Source organism: Sceloporus undulatus, chromosome 2, assembly GCF_019175285.1.
Source record: "Sceloporus undulatus isolate JIND9_A2432 ecotype Alabama chromosome 2, SceUnd_v1.1, whole genome shotgun sequence".
NCBI lineage: Eukaryota > Metazoa > Chordata > Lepidosauria > Squamata > Phrynosomatidae > Sceloporus > Sceloporus undulatus.
In genome coordinates this window covers 128566207-128580269 of record NC_056523.1, presented here as the reverse complement: position 1 = coordinate 128580269, position 14063 = coordinate 128566207, and the positions used below count along the sequence as shown (strand labels likewise).

General features: G+C 40.9%; 1 pseudogene; it reads right to left on the bottom strand.

The window, feature by feature from the left end:
• Positions 1–1289: 1289 nt before the first annotated feature.
• On the bottom strand, positions 1290–2039 carry LOC121923232 (annotated as a pseudogene).
• Between the last annotated feature and the right edge of the window lie 12024 nt (positions 2040–14063).

Here is a 14063-nt window from a genome sequence, read left to right as displayed (position 1 = left end):
TGTTTCTGACTTATGGTGAGCCTACCACAGGGTTTTCTTGGCAAGATTTATTCACAGGAAGTTTGCCATTACCTTTCTTGTACCCCTGTAAAAAGACATAAATGAGATCCAGAGAAAAGGGGTAGGGGTGGGGGGCTGCCTACCTTAGGAAGCAAATTTGGGGTGCCATCAATAAAGGAAAGCAAACTGACAATTTTTTTGGAGATGTAGTGATTTTGGAACCATGTTACATTTTCTGACTCTGGCACTAGATTTCCACAGGCCACAATATTTGCCATTCTCTGCTGCCTGGTGAGACATTTGGTTTTTTAAAACCCAGGTATTGAGTTGCAGTCTGACTGGAATCTCTTATTAGGAATCCCCACCCCACCTGTAGCTGAGTCAACACTGTAAGATCCACTGTTTCTCCTCTTCATAAGGAAATGGTTTTTTGTTTTGTTTTTTAGTTTGGAGGGAGATGTACAGAAGATTTATTTAATCAGGTTTTCAATTTACATTTCACTTTCACATACTATTTTGCTACTCTATGATAACAATCCACTCAACACATAAACAGCCTCTTCATAGAAAAAAAGGAAAAAGAAAATATTCATTATAGAACAGTAGTGCGTACATTATACTTCTGAAAAGCCAGCTTGTGCTTTTAACACATTAAGTTTGGAAGATTTGTTCATTTCAATTTAAGAAGGTCAAGCACTCATGTGATTCTAAAATTTTGTTTAGTAGTCGTTTTTGTAGTGTTCTGGACTTGGTTTTAATGCTTTCTTTTAATAAAAGACAAATGCTGGTGAAAGGCAAGGAGCAAAAAAACAACAACCACAAAACAAAAACAGAAACAGAAACAAAACAAAATGAAAAAAGGTTTGCAAAGGTACCCAACTTCCCTCATGTAATCCTGGCCAAATATTCTACCCAGTGAAGAGGTAAAGGATGCCTCATGTATATATCAAATCAGTAAAATGGCTAGCAAAAATCTGCCACTAGCTTACATTGTCTCTTTTGGTAAATGATTTCAAAAATAGCATTTACCTGGTTACTAACATGTACAGTTATGTGGGAATCTTGCTAAAATAGTCTGGGGAAAGGGGAACGGGATGGGGCTGCCACAGTAAAAAGGGGATATTGAAAGCCGAGCCTTTGCCCATCACCAGTGTATGTGCGTAGCTGTCCCAGTTTACAAAAGGTGTGCTTTTGCCAAGCCAAAGTTGGCAAAAAGACTGCTGCAGCTGAGCCAGCCAAGACACCTTCCAACATAGAGAAAAGGGAATTCAAGCTTAGGTTTGCAGCTTCTATGCATAGGTTCCTCCAGTGATGAGTAACTCATAAGCACAATCCCGACTCCTCCGGCACAGCACAATGCAGGCACACAACATACCTAGCAGCTGAATGCCCGTGCTGCCCAGATAACATACTTCATGATTTCTTGCAGCTTCTTTACAACCAAAGCCTCACATCCCTCAGCATAAAGATCTGTGGGAAGAGTCAAGCTTCCTGTACAATTGCTGATAGTGGCTTTACAACAGCTGAGGGGCACACTGTGGCTTTTGGTTTCTTTGAACCAGTTTGTCATCTCCCAGTCACTGTAGTTGTGGATTCCAGAGCAGTGCAGCTGCTTCTGGACGTAATCAATTGCACGACTTGCAGCATCCTGCAGCAGGTTAGTCCCATTGTATGTGTCGTACACTTTCTTGATCGGCTTCAAACTCCACCTTTGCTCTGTAGATATAACCCAGAACTACCACCACAACTTCAGTAATAAAAACCAACAAGAGGATGATCACAAATGTAGCAAGACTACAGCGGCTTTCCCGGATTGTGGCACAGCAGCCAATCAGACCTATGATGAAGAGAAGTGTGCCCACTGCAATGATAACCACGGCAGGGATCAGTGTATAGATATCTTCAAAGAAGTGATCATAGTCATCATAGGTGATGAAGACGTAGGCACCAACGTAGCACAAGATGCCTGCTGCTGCCCAGAAGATGAGGTTGAGGAAGACGAGGACAGTCTTGGAAGAGGTGATCTCGCACTGCCCCATGGCCCTTACTGGCGCTCCAGCCTCAGCCTTGTCATTGCTGCGGCTGCTCTGCCCCTAGAATGGCAGCCTCCTCGCCCTTCGGCCCAGCCCCGGTTCCTCCTGAGCCCAGCTGCTGCTCCTCTGCCACCACCAAGCCAGCTGATAAGGAAATGGTTTTTGAGTTCCATGTTAACATTTGCAGATGAATTGATTTTTTTAAAATTGAAAGTCCTTTGTGTTTTTCAGCTGTGGATACTACATGCTCCAGTTACCACCCATTGGGCACATAATGATTTCTTTCCGATAAGTGTACCTCCCTTCCGACATCTGAACACTAGGAAGACTAGACAACAAGGCACAAACTTCCTTTTCTTATAAGGAAATAGAAATCTGATATATCATTGAAAGAGACTTTGTAAAAATAAAGAGAAAAAATCAATCTTTAAGATCAGTGATGAAGTTAAATCTTACTCAGACACTAAGGGCATTATGAAGACAACATCTGACTACTTTAGTAATCTATTTAAAAGAATTCCAACATGTAGAACAGAAGTGGAGGATTATATTAAAAGATGTCCATTGCCGGAACTAAATGAAGAACAAATGATGGAATTAAATAACAATATCACCTTAAAGGAGCTAAAACAGGCTATCCAGCGGGCCAAATCTGGTAAAGCACTGGGACCAGACGGCTTCACAGCTAAATTTTATAAAACATTTGAGACGGAAATTGAACAACATCTGATAGAAGTTATGAACGCGATTAAAGGAGATCCACTACCGCCGACGTGGGACGAAGCCAATATTATCTTGATCCCGAAAGAGGGAAAGGACCATCAATACTTAAAGAACTACAGGCCGATCTCATTGTTAAATGTGGACTACAGTGGTACCCCGGGATACGAATGCGCCGGGTTACGAATTTTTCGGGATACGAAAAAATCCCATAGGGATTTATTGCTTCGGCTTACGAAGGTTTCTTCGGGTTACGAAAAAACCGCGGCGCTATTTTCCGCCACCGGAGGGCAGCAGAGAGCTATTTTTCCATTAGCGCCTATGGGAATTCGGCTTACGAAGGTATTTCGGGTTACGAAATTAACCGCGGAACGAATTAATTTCGTAACCCGGGGTACCACTGTATAAGCTTTTTGCTGATATCATGGCAAACAGATTGAAAAAAGTTCTACAGGCAATTATCCAGGAAGATCAATGTGGGTTTCTCCCAAATAGACAACTGAAAGAGAATCTAAGATATATTATAAATGTGATTGAACACTATGATTGGCATAACGAAAGAAAACTTGCCTTGATCTTCCAGGATATTGAAAAGGCCTTTGACTCCCTGGACTGGGCATCTATAATCATTACATTGAAGCGGATAAAAGCAGGTCAGAGATTTATTGACTGGATAAGCTCCATTTACTGTAGACAAACTGCTAGAGTTATTATTAATGAGCAAAGAACTGATGTAATTGCATTGTCTAGAGGTACCAGACAGGGCTGCCCTCTGTCTCCATTACTGTTTATTTTGGTGTTAGAATCTTTATTAATTAATTTGAGAGAGGACAAAGAGATTACGGGGGTTAAGTTCAAAGGGGAATGTTTGAAAACAAGGGCGTATGCTGATGATATTGTGATTGCATTGGAGGACCCATTAACTTGCTGTGAGAAACTAATTTACCATCTAAAAAAATTTGAAAGAATAGCCGGGCTAAAAATTAATTTAGAAAAATCTGCAGTGATTACAAAAAACATGGATAAACATGAACAGGATAGATTAACGGAAAAATCAGGCTTCAAAATAATGGAAAAAGTGAGATATTTAGGTGTGATTCTTACCAATAAGAATTCTAATCTTATAAAAAACAATTATATGAGTAAATGGGCAGAAATCAAAAAAGACATGAAAAATTGGAAAACATTAAACCTCTCATTACTAGGAAGGATATCTGCAGTTAAAATGTTGGTGATACCTAAGTTACTATTCCTCTTCCAATGTATCCCTACTATCAAAAACGAGAAAATCTTCAAAGATTGGCAGAAGCAATTGGCGGAATTTGTGTGGGCAGGAAAAAAACCCAGAATTAGAATTAAAATATTATATGATGCTAAAGAAAGAGGCGGTTTTGCCCTCCCAAATATAAAGTTATATTTTGAAGCTTGTGCCATAACATATCTGAAGGAGTGGATTACTCTAGAAAATAGTAAATTATTGAAACTTGAAAGTACAAACATTAGGTTTGGTTGGCACGGGTTGCTGTTCTATGGGAAAATAAAAGCTAACAAAAGCTTCAATGATCATTACATCCGTGCCTCAATATTCCGTGTTTGGAATAAATATAAAAAACGAATTTCTCCTAAATACCCCGGGTGGCTATCACCACATGAGGCTCTATATTGTTATGACCCAAAGAAAAACCAGACATGGATTAGATATAAAGATTTGTTAAATATAAATGGGTCCATAAAAACTCAAGAAACGTTAAAACAGGAAGGTTGGGACATAGGCTGGTTTTTGTACAGGCAACTAAGCTGCAGATACAAAGAGGATAAGAAACAGGTCGGCTTCTCTAGCTCTAAGAGTGATATGGAAGATATCATCTGGAAATCTGAGTCAAAAACAATCTCAAAAATTTATAAAAAGCTCTTGGAATGGTTTACAGAAGAGGAAATTGTTAAAGACTCAATGATTAAATGGGCTCAAAATTGTGGGAGATCTATTGATTTGTGTCAGTGGGAGAAGGCATGGACAAAAAGAATGAGCTTCTCAAGATCACAATATATAAAGGAGAATTATTATAAGATTCTCTATAGATGGCACCTAACACCAGTCAAAATAGCTAAGATGTATAAAACGGGCAAGATGTTGTGTTGGAATTGCCAAAAAGAGACAGGGACCTATTATTACATATGGTGGACATGCAATAAGGCAAGAAAGTTTTGGAAAGAAATACAATCTGAAATTGACAATATGTTGGGAGTTAAGTTAAATTTAAGAGCTGAAACAATGTTGCTTTGTATGTTAGAGGAAAAAGATGAAAACAGACATGGTAAAATCCTGTTTTATATGTTGGCAGCTGCCAGATTAATATTTGCCAAATATTGGAAATCTGAGAAAAATATAGAACTAGAGGAGTGGCGGGAGAAATTATACGAGATGATGGAATTGGATTTGCTGTCTCATAAATTACAAGATGAAAATAATGACAAATGGAGAGGAAGTTGGGAAAAGGTGTTGGAGTATCTGGAAAAGATGTGGGGTAATGTTGCTAACTGGGCCTCAAATATTGAGGAAATTATATGACATAAGTAAGCTGAAGAAATTGATCTGGTTTTGACTAGACTAATAAGCTTGAATATTATATATATAATGAAACTAACTAAACTAGACCAGTAGATAGGATAAATGAGAAGAAAATTGGAGAAGTAAAGGAATTAGAAAGATTGTTTTCAGCTAAAGGGTAAACCTTTAAGCTTTAAGATGACAAGGTTACAACTAATACAGAAGGCTGTAAGAAATGAGGGGAAAAAATCAGTTTATTGTAACATATAATAAAGGTGGGTGGAAGGTAATGCCAATGGCCAGGAGATACATAAGTGTCACAAGAATTGTATAGTGTAACAAACGGTTAAGTTGCATTCTAGAAGATTGGGGAAGGGAAGTGGGATAATAATAGTAGCAATTCTAGATGAGTGAGAAAACTCTTATGGGGAAAAATCTAAGAGACTATGTTTAAATGATGTTATCTGTTAATGTGCTAATGAGATGGAAAATTCAATAAAAACCATATAAAAAAGGGAAAAAAAAGAAAGAGACTTTGTAATCGTAAACAATTGGGCCATTCAGACTTCATTTTACCCCGGATCAGATCCCAGATTAATCATGGGAAGTTCATATTGGCCCCGATCCTTTCACAAGCGAAAATGAGGCTTTCACACCCGTTTAGGGGCAAATGCCCCTTGGTGCGGATCTTTTGAAAGTGGAGTAAAATCTGTATTATTTTTTTAAAAAAACAGGTCCGGCAAATATGAACTTGTTCTCGATCATGATCGGGGCAAGTTCAGGGGAGGGATTTAGGTCAGAGGGAGAGCAGAGGGCGGAACATGCCTCCCCTTCATCAGGGTGATGGAGGAGGAGGAAGAAAAGGAAGGAGCCAGGGAAAGAAGGGTGCTTTGGAGGGCAGCATCGGAAGGAGGAGGAGGAGAAGAAGGAAGGAGCCGGGGGAAAGAAGTGTGCCATGGAGAGCAGCATCGGAAGGAGGAGGAGGAGAAGGAGAAGGAAGGAGCAGAATAAGGGTCAGATTCAGGGTTTGGCAGAGGGTGGGCACAGAATAGCTTTCTCTCTTTTTTTTAATTTTTGACACACTATGCGCATGCTTTTTTCTACAGGGTGATACATATAGATAGAATGTGTGTCTGTTTTTCACACTGGTCACAAACCAGCAATTGTTGGCTCTGGCTGAATATAGTGTTAAAGTACATGCGCCAATGTTGGTTAATTTCAGTGACTGTGACTGTCTCATCATAGCCTTTTCAAGATAAGAGGCTTCAGAAGTGGTTTACCATTGCCTTCATCTGTGCAGAACTAGCTCCTTTAGAATTAGGTATGGTGTCACTGCCTTTGTCTGCTCATGATCCTCTGCCTGTGTCTTTCTCTCACACACACCCTACTGCTGCTGCCTAGACATTTAGTTCTGCTCCTTGTCAAAAGCCTCTCTGATGTACCACCACCATAGCATTTTGCCTCATAGCAGCACACAATCCAATCACCATGGAAAGATAGTGGCAAGGTGGGAAAATATAATGCTGAGAAAAGTGGTGTGTGTGTGTGTGTGTGTGATAATGCTGAGGAAAGTGAAAAGTAATAGGAAAAGAAGGAGACCACACTATAGGGGGACTGATTCAGTTGAGGAAGCCATTGTCTGAGCTGAGCAAGGCAGCTGATGGCTGGGGCTCTTGGAGGTCTGTCATTCCATTCATAAGGTAGCCATAAGTCAAAGCCTACTTGAAGGCAAATAACAACAACCGTGGCTGAGTTTTGCTGAACTGTGTCCTTCCTTCATTTATACAAAGGTTCTAACCACTGTACAGTTATGGCTTATTGCAGGTTTCCATGTGATCACTGACACAAAAACAAATGGTGGTGATCATGTTTCTTTACTCTCCTTTTCAGCTTTTTCTTTCATGATGCTATTCGCTGATGCTCTGACCCTGACAGGCTTTTAGAAACTGACTACCAGAGCTTTTATTATTGTGCTGTTTGCTGATCTTAACGTTTTAATGGATTTATTTTAATTGGTTTTAATTTTATGGGTAATTTAAATGCATTTTAATAATAATTTGTGTATGGTTTTATTGATGACTTTGTTTTAACTGTTTAAGTACTGTAAACTGTCTTGAATTCAAGTATTTGAGAAAAGATGAGATTGTGAAACTGATGTTATAATAAATAAATAAACATAAATAAATAAATAGAAAGATAGATGATGCCCTATCAGTCTTATCACCTTCTGAAAGCTTGAAATGCTTACCTGTTCATTCATAGGCAGAATTCAAACTGCTGATTATGCCCTACATAGCTAAAATCCAGACTGTCTGAACAGCCCTATCTCCCTAAATGAGCCTGCCCAAGCTTGAAGATCTGTGAGGAATGTTTTTTCTTGCTGCACCACTATCACAATCACATTTGGGGAGGACGTGGAAAAGAGCCTTCTCAGTGGCTGCTCTCCTCCCAAGTTACTGAGCGCCCTTCCCTGGGAGGTCCATGTAAAGACCTTTTCATTTAGAGACGCATTTGGTATTTAATATTTTGCAGCAGATGGAGCTATTAATGTGTGTGTGTTTTTCCATTTTATTGTGTTTTAAATCTTTAAAAAATGCTTTTAGCTTGTATTTTAAACTTGTTTTTTAAACAGAAATCTGATTTAATTATATTTTTACTTTTGTATTAATGGTTTTTCAATTGTAAGTGACTGTAAGCTGCTTTGAATCTCACGCTGGGAGAAAGGTGGGATATTAAATAATTAAATATTCAGCCAAGTGGACAAGGTAGAGTGCCAGTTCTGAAGCGTAGCCTGTGGCTTTCTAACTGGTTCCTCAGTTAAAGCTGTGAGCAACACACTGAATGAGGACTAAATTAGTGATATATTGTTGTATGCAAGGTATTTAAGGCCTGGTATGCACCGCCTGCAAAAGGCGGGCTGGAGCTGCCTCTCTTTGCTGCGCAGCAACCAAATGGCGTGTTACCACTGTGCAGCAAAAAAGGAGTGCTTAGAAGAAGCTCCTGTTTGCTGCACAGCTGCGATGTCACCAATGCATGCAATGTGTGGGCAGGGCCATGCAATCATGGCGCCCCCACACATACTAGGGTTAGGGAGCGTGCGGTTGGTGCATGCTCCCTGAGCCTAGCATCACCGGAAGCACGGTGCATTTGGGCGGTCTGTACCGCACCTAAGATTGTTTTTTAAAGAGACAGGCTTCAAAGGCAATGGCAGCTCCTTCTCCCTTTGTGAATGGGAGTGGGTTTCTACATCTAGCCAGAACTGTTTGAGAGGAGTTTGTCTGCTTTGTACAGTGAGTTTAATCTGCTATGTTCTTGTTTACTCTTTGCATTATTTATTGTTACAATTCTGTATAGTAAAAAAAAACTTTTATGTTACCATATGCTTCAGAAGGGGCTGTTTTATGGCCCTTGTATTATCCAGGTTTCATGGACCACCCTTTTTCTGGCCTATCCAATAAGTCTTCAGAAGCAGTAATTCACCTTTTAGATGGGATGCAAGGCTCCCCTGCTTTGTTGAAACTCAAGAAAAAACAACCTGTTTTTCAAAACTGGATGTGACCTTCCAGCCATTTCTGGTTTTTAGTTTTTTGGCTCTCCACATGACCATCCCATTCCCTGAAAGTCTCAGGGAATGACACTGACTCAGACATCTGCTGCAGTTGCTTTGTTGTTGCTGTTGGAGGCACACAACAACAGCAACCAAGTCATTTTTAACTAATGGTAACCCTAAGTCAAACCTATCATAGGGTTTTCTTGACAAGTTGCCATTGCTATCCTCTGAGGCTGAGAGACTGTGACTTGACAAGGTCACCCAGCAGGGAATCAAACCCTAATTGCTAGAGTTCTTGTCCAGTGCTTAAATCACTACACCACATTGGTTCTCACTGCAGTTGCCATCCCTGCTTTAAAGCAAAAACTATGGTTGGAATTATACCCTGAAAACTAGGAAATTCAGACCCCTTTGCAAACTCAAGCAAGGGCAGTCTCCCAGGTACCTCTCAGTTGCTTCTCTTGTCTTGAATATCTTGGCTTTACTTCTTGCCTGGAAGAGAGAATTGTATATCACACGCAGTCTATTCTGAGGTCCCTAAAGAGCTTTCTGTCTCAGATCTGGCAATGACAAAATCATGTCTTCGGCTTCAGGACACAAATGTATTGAGCTAGCCCATCTCTAAATATCCAAGCAGTTGAATTTGGAGAGACTCTTTCAGGAGATGTAGACTGGAAATATGTTTGCGTTATTGGAGAGTATCCGCCCATGTGGTGAAATCTTCGCAGTGCTTTTACTGCTTGCAGCATCCAGTCTCTGCTTAAATTATTGCCTTGATCTTTGTTTAGCTTTCAGGATTGCACATAGAAAGAAGATGTTAAGGGTTGGGGAGGGAAAAGCAATCAGTATAAACACAGTTACGTATGGAACAGAAACTAAAAATATAAGACAATAATATCATGAAATCTGAAGAACAGCAAATAATACACAAGGTTTGAAATAGGATGCACTGAGTTTCAGCACTTAAATGTTTCCATGTGGATATATAAGGTGCTATGTACATAATTGCTATGAATTCCATTTTGGAGGGGGGGCAGTAACACAGCCTTGCTATAGTACTACAGAATATTTACTTTTATTACCTTCATCATCTATATAGTTTATCAACCATATAGAATAATGGTTCAGTTGCACCTGATCCCTGTGGAGCTAAGGGGATCCTCCATTTTTGGAATGAGACCCTTTCATGGATTAGTTAAATTATAAGGCAGTTATAAGTTCTGAGCTACTTTATTAACTCTCTAATCCAGTGGTTCTCAACCTTCCTAATGCTGTGACCTTTTAATACAGTTCCTCATGTTGTGGTGACCCCCAACCATACAATTATTTTCATTGCTACATGCAAATATGTGTTTTCCGATGGTCTTAAGAGACCCCTGTGAAAGGGTCGTTTGACCCCCAAAGGGATCCCAACCCACAGGTTGGGAACCACTGCTCTAATCTTTGCTGTGAGCAATACAGGATCTCCACATATACAGTTAATTTCTATAATGCTAGGTGCTGCTTGAGTTGCAATATCAAGGGCATGGTAGTCAGAAGAGGGCCTGTCAATCAGAGTGGATAACCAGATTCTGGTGGACTGCCTTAGCAGAAAAATTAACCTCCCATGCCTGGCTGGATAGCAAGGAAGTATCAGAGGACACTTTTATGGAACTCTGGCCCCATTTATCAACTGTAGGTATGGATCGCCTTAAAGTTGTGGAATAACAGATTATGGACTCTGATTTTGCTATGTACAGATAACTGAACTATGTCATAAGTACTGATGGGGGGTAACTAGGGTAGAAAGTACAATGAGGTTTTTTAATTTAAAAATTAAAAATTAAGAGAGAGAGAGAGAGAGATGATGGTGATGATGATGATGATGAGGAGGAGGAGGAGGAGGTTTGAGTTTTGTTTTTTCTTGAGGAGCATTTCTTTGCATGAGGCCTCACTGTATGATATAATAACTTACCATTGAGCTATAAAGTTCATATCCTGTAGGACTGCTTCACTGTGGTGCTGCCATCTGACAAAGAATCCACAATTATACACATTGTGCCCTGTACATGTGAGATCATGTCACTGCTGAAGAAATACCTGTGCAGCTGAAACATGTATAATGCATTCTGCTTTGAACTCATCTTTTATTACTATTAGTTCATGAGTTTACTTGTTACTACTGGTTTATCTTTCTATAAATTATTCCCTATTAAATGTGTTTATAGTGATAGCTTTCCACACCCAACTTTTACTTCTTTGTGTGTGGATGTGGTTGTGTGTGGTAGTCTGTTTAAGTGGAATTCTGCTTTTAGGGTCATGCAAGGTGATCTGACTTCATGCCAGTGGATGTGTCTACTTGAAAGACTTCCTTCCTTGTGTCTGCAGGAAAGTGTCTCTGGTAAACATCCCTGAAGCCACGGCGGTTGAGATCATCTCGCATGAGGATCCTGTTGTCCCTGCTCCTTGCAATGTGATATGGCTGAACTAAAGCACATTGTGTGGAAAGTCATTTTGAATAAGACTGGAAATCTGAAAAATTCTGACACCAAGCCTCACTAGGAGAAGAGGCCAAAGAAGCTCAAAAGCAGTTGTGGTCAAAGGTGCTTGGGAAGAGAGATTGGCTCTCCAACCAAACTCACATGCTGGAATGGCTGGATTGTGGAAAAAATGGGGCAACCTCAGAGATTATGAGAGAGGTTGGCATGAAGATTCTTGCCAGTTGTTTTATCTGAATTTTATTTATTAAAGAGAGGACCGGTGTGGTGTAGCAGTTTGAAAACTGGAATTTGGAAGAGCAGGGTTCATATCCCTGTTCAGTTAAGGACACACACTGTGTGACCTTGGGCAAGTCACACTCTCTCTGCCTCAGAGGAAGGCAATATCAAACTCCCTCTGAACAAATCTTGCCCAGAAAACCCGGGCAGTCATAAGCTGGAATCAACTGGAAGGCATGCAACAACAGTTTCATTATAAGATTTTCTTGTCTTGTCTTTTCCATTCTCAGATGAACTCAAGGCAAATAATAATAATAATAATAATAATAATAATAATAATAATAATAATAATTTATATCCTGCCTTTCATCCACCATAGGGATTCAAGGTGGCTAATAAAATTTAAAACTGGAAAATAAATTATCCCCCTCCTTCATCCTTAAAAGAATCCTGTGAGGTAGGTTGGCCCAAAGTGAGCTTTGCACTGTGACCTTCATGAGTAAGTGGCCTCCACAGGCTCTGGCATCTGACTCCAGCACCAGGGCCTGTCTGTGCTGTCTGGGGACAGTGTCAGAATTGCACCCAAGCTCAGTCAACTACAGTTTAGGGCTCTGGTTTTTAAGGGCCTTTAAAAATCCCAAAATGTTACTAAATTTCAAGTCTGGCATAATTATTAGAATGACATACTTTTGGGGGGAGGTGGGAGCAGCATTATAGAGCGAGAAGGCCTAAATACCCCAAAGGCACCAAATCCCACCTGATCTTGGAAGCTAAGCAGGGTTAGCCCTGGTTAATACTTTAGATAGGATACTGCCAAGGAATACTAGGTATTGTAGGCTGTATTTCAGAGGAAGGAACTCATAAACCTGCCTCTGAGTATTCTTTGCCCAAGAAAACTATAAGAAATTAATGAGGTTGCCATAAATCAATCGGCAGCTTGAAAGCACATACTGACACAATGCCACTCTAGTGTACTATTTTAAATATTGAGCTAGGCCCCTGGAGACCTCAAATCCCTGTTCAGCCATTGAAAGCCACTGGATGACCTTGGGCAAGTCACACTCTCTCAGCCTCAGAGGAAGGCAAAGGCAAATCCCTCTGCAGAAATGACAAAAAACCCAGTGATAGATTCACCTCAGGGATGCCATAAACCAGAAATGACTTGAAAGCACACACCAGCAACTCATAATACAGAGTATTTTAAACGTGACCTTTGTCTATTTTAATCTGGCCCTGCCTGAGGATGATGGGAAATGTAGCTAGGCACATTTGGAAGACAACAGGTAGGGGATGAATGTACAACACCCAGATTTGGTTGCATCATGCATTGTAGTATTTGGTTGATGTGGTTTCAGGATGAAGATGACAGCAGCTACAAGTGGACAAAAGAAGGGCATTGCCCCCTTCAAGCATAATTCTGCCATCCCCATGAAATTTCCCTCCCGTTTCCAATTTTCTAGCGTTGTAGAGAATGAGGCAGTGAAAACAGTTAACACCTCGAGAACTTTTACATTTGTTGTGTTTGCATTCCCTTGCTCACTTTGTCTGCTCTTTTTCGTTGGGTGCCTAAACTGTATTTCTGAATGCTTGGCTGAAGTTTTTGGTTATTACAATGGACTTTTTCCACTGGGAGGAAACTTGAGGACTAAAGAAACATTTCACAGGGGAGGGGGGGTGAAATCATATTTGGGAAAAGCAGTGCCCTCCTTTTGCCTCCCCTGTGGCTAAAGCCCTGGATTAGGATATTGCTAATCCATTGCTAGCATGAGAGGGGTGAACCTAGGACTCGGGTGTCCCCAGAAATAGTCTGGATCAGGGATTTCAAGTGCACCTTTTCTTTTCCTGCACAGCAAATGCAGGAGAAACTGAATGGCACCTACTTCGCTCCTTAAAGGGTGTGTGTGTGTGATTTAAGAAACGAATTCCTGCATCCATGGGAAACTGTGGGGCTGGAAGATTGAACCAAGAGGGCGGGTGGCAGGCAAAGCTGTCGGGCAGCCAAGATCCAGGGCGAGTACCTGCCTGTTTGTGACACCTTCCCCCTGGCAACCTTATATTTATTGGTATTGGCCCCTCTGCGCCCACAGCCACTTGCCCAGGGCTGGGAGGCTCGGGCTGCTGCTGTCATCCTCGCAGGTCCTCCTTTCTCAGGACCTGTCTTCCATTTCAGCCTTCTGTCCAGGAGGAATTTCCAAAGATCTTCCATTTGGAACATAGAGTTGGAAAAGAGACCCCAAGGGCCACCCAGTCCCATCCCCTTCTGCCATGCAGGAACTCTCAATCAAAGCATTCCTGACAGATGGCCATCCAGCCTCTGCTTAAAGACCTTCAAGGAAGGAGACTCCACCGCTCTCTGAGGGAGGGAGTTCCATGACTAAAAGAAGGATGAATTTATATTGATAAGAGTGTTTTGAACTTTTCTTGTGGTCACGTCCTCCATTTTTCTGGAAGACCCTCCATCTTGTGGCGCCTTGTCCCTCCGTTGCTGTGAGGAACTCTGGTCTCCCTGGGTCACC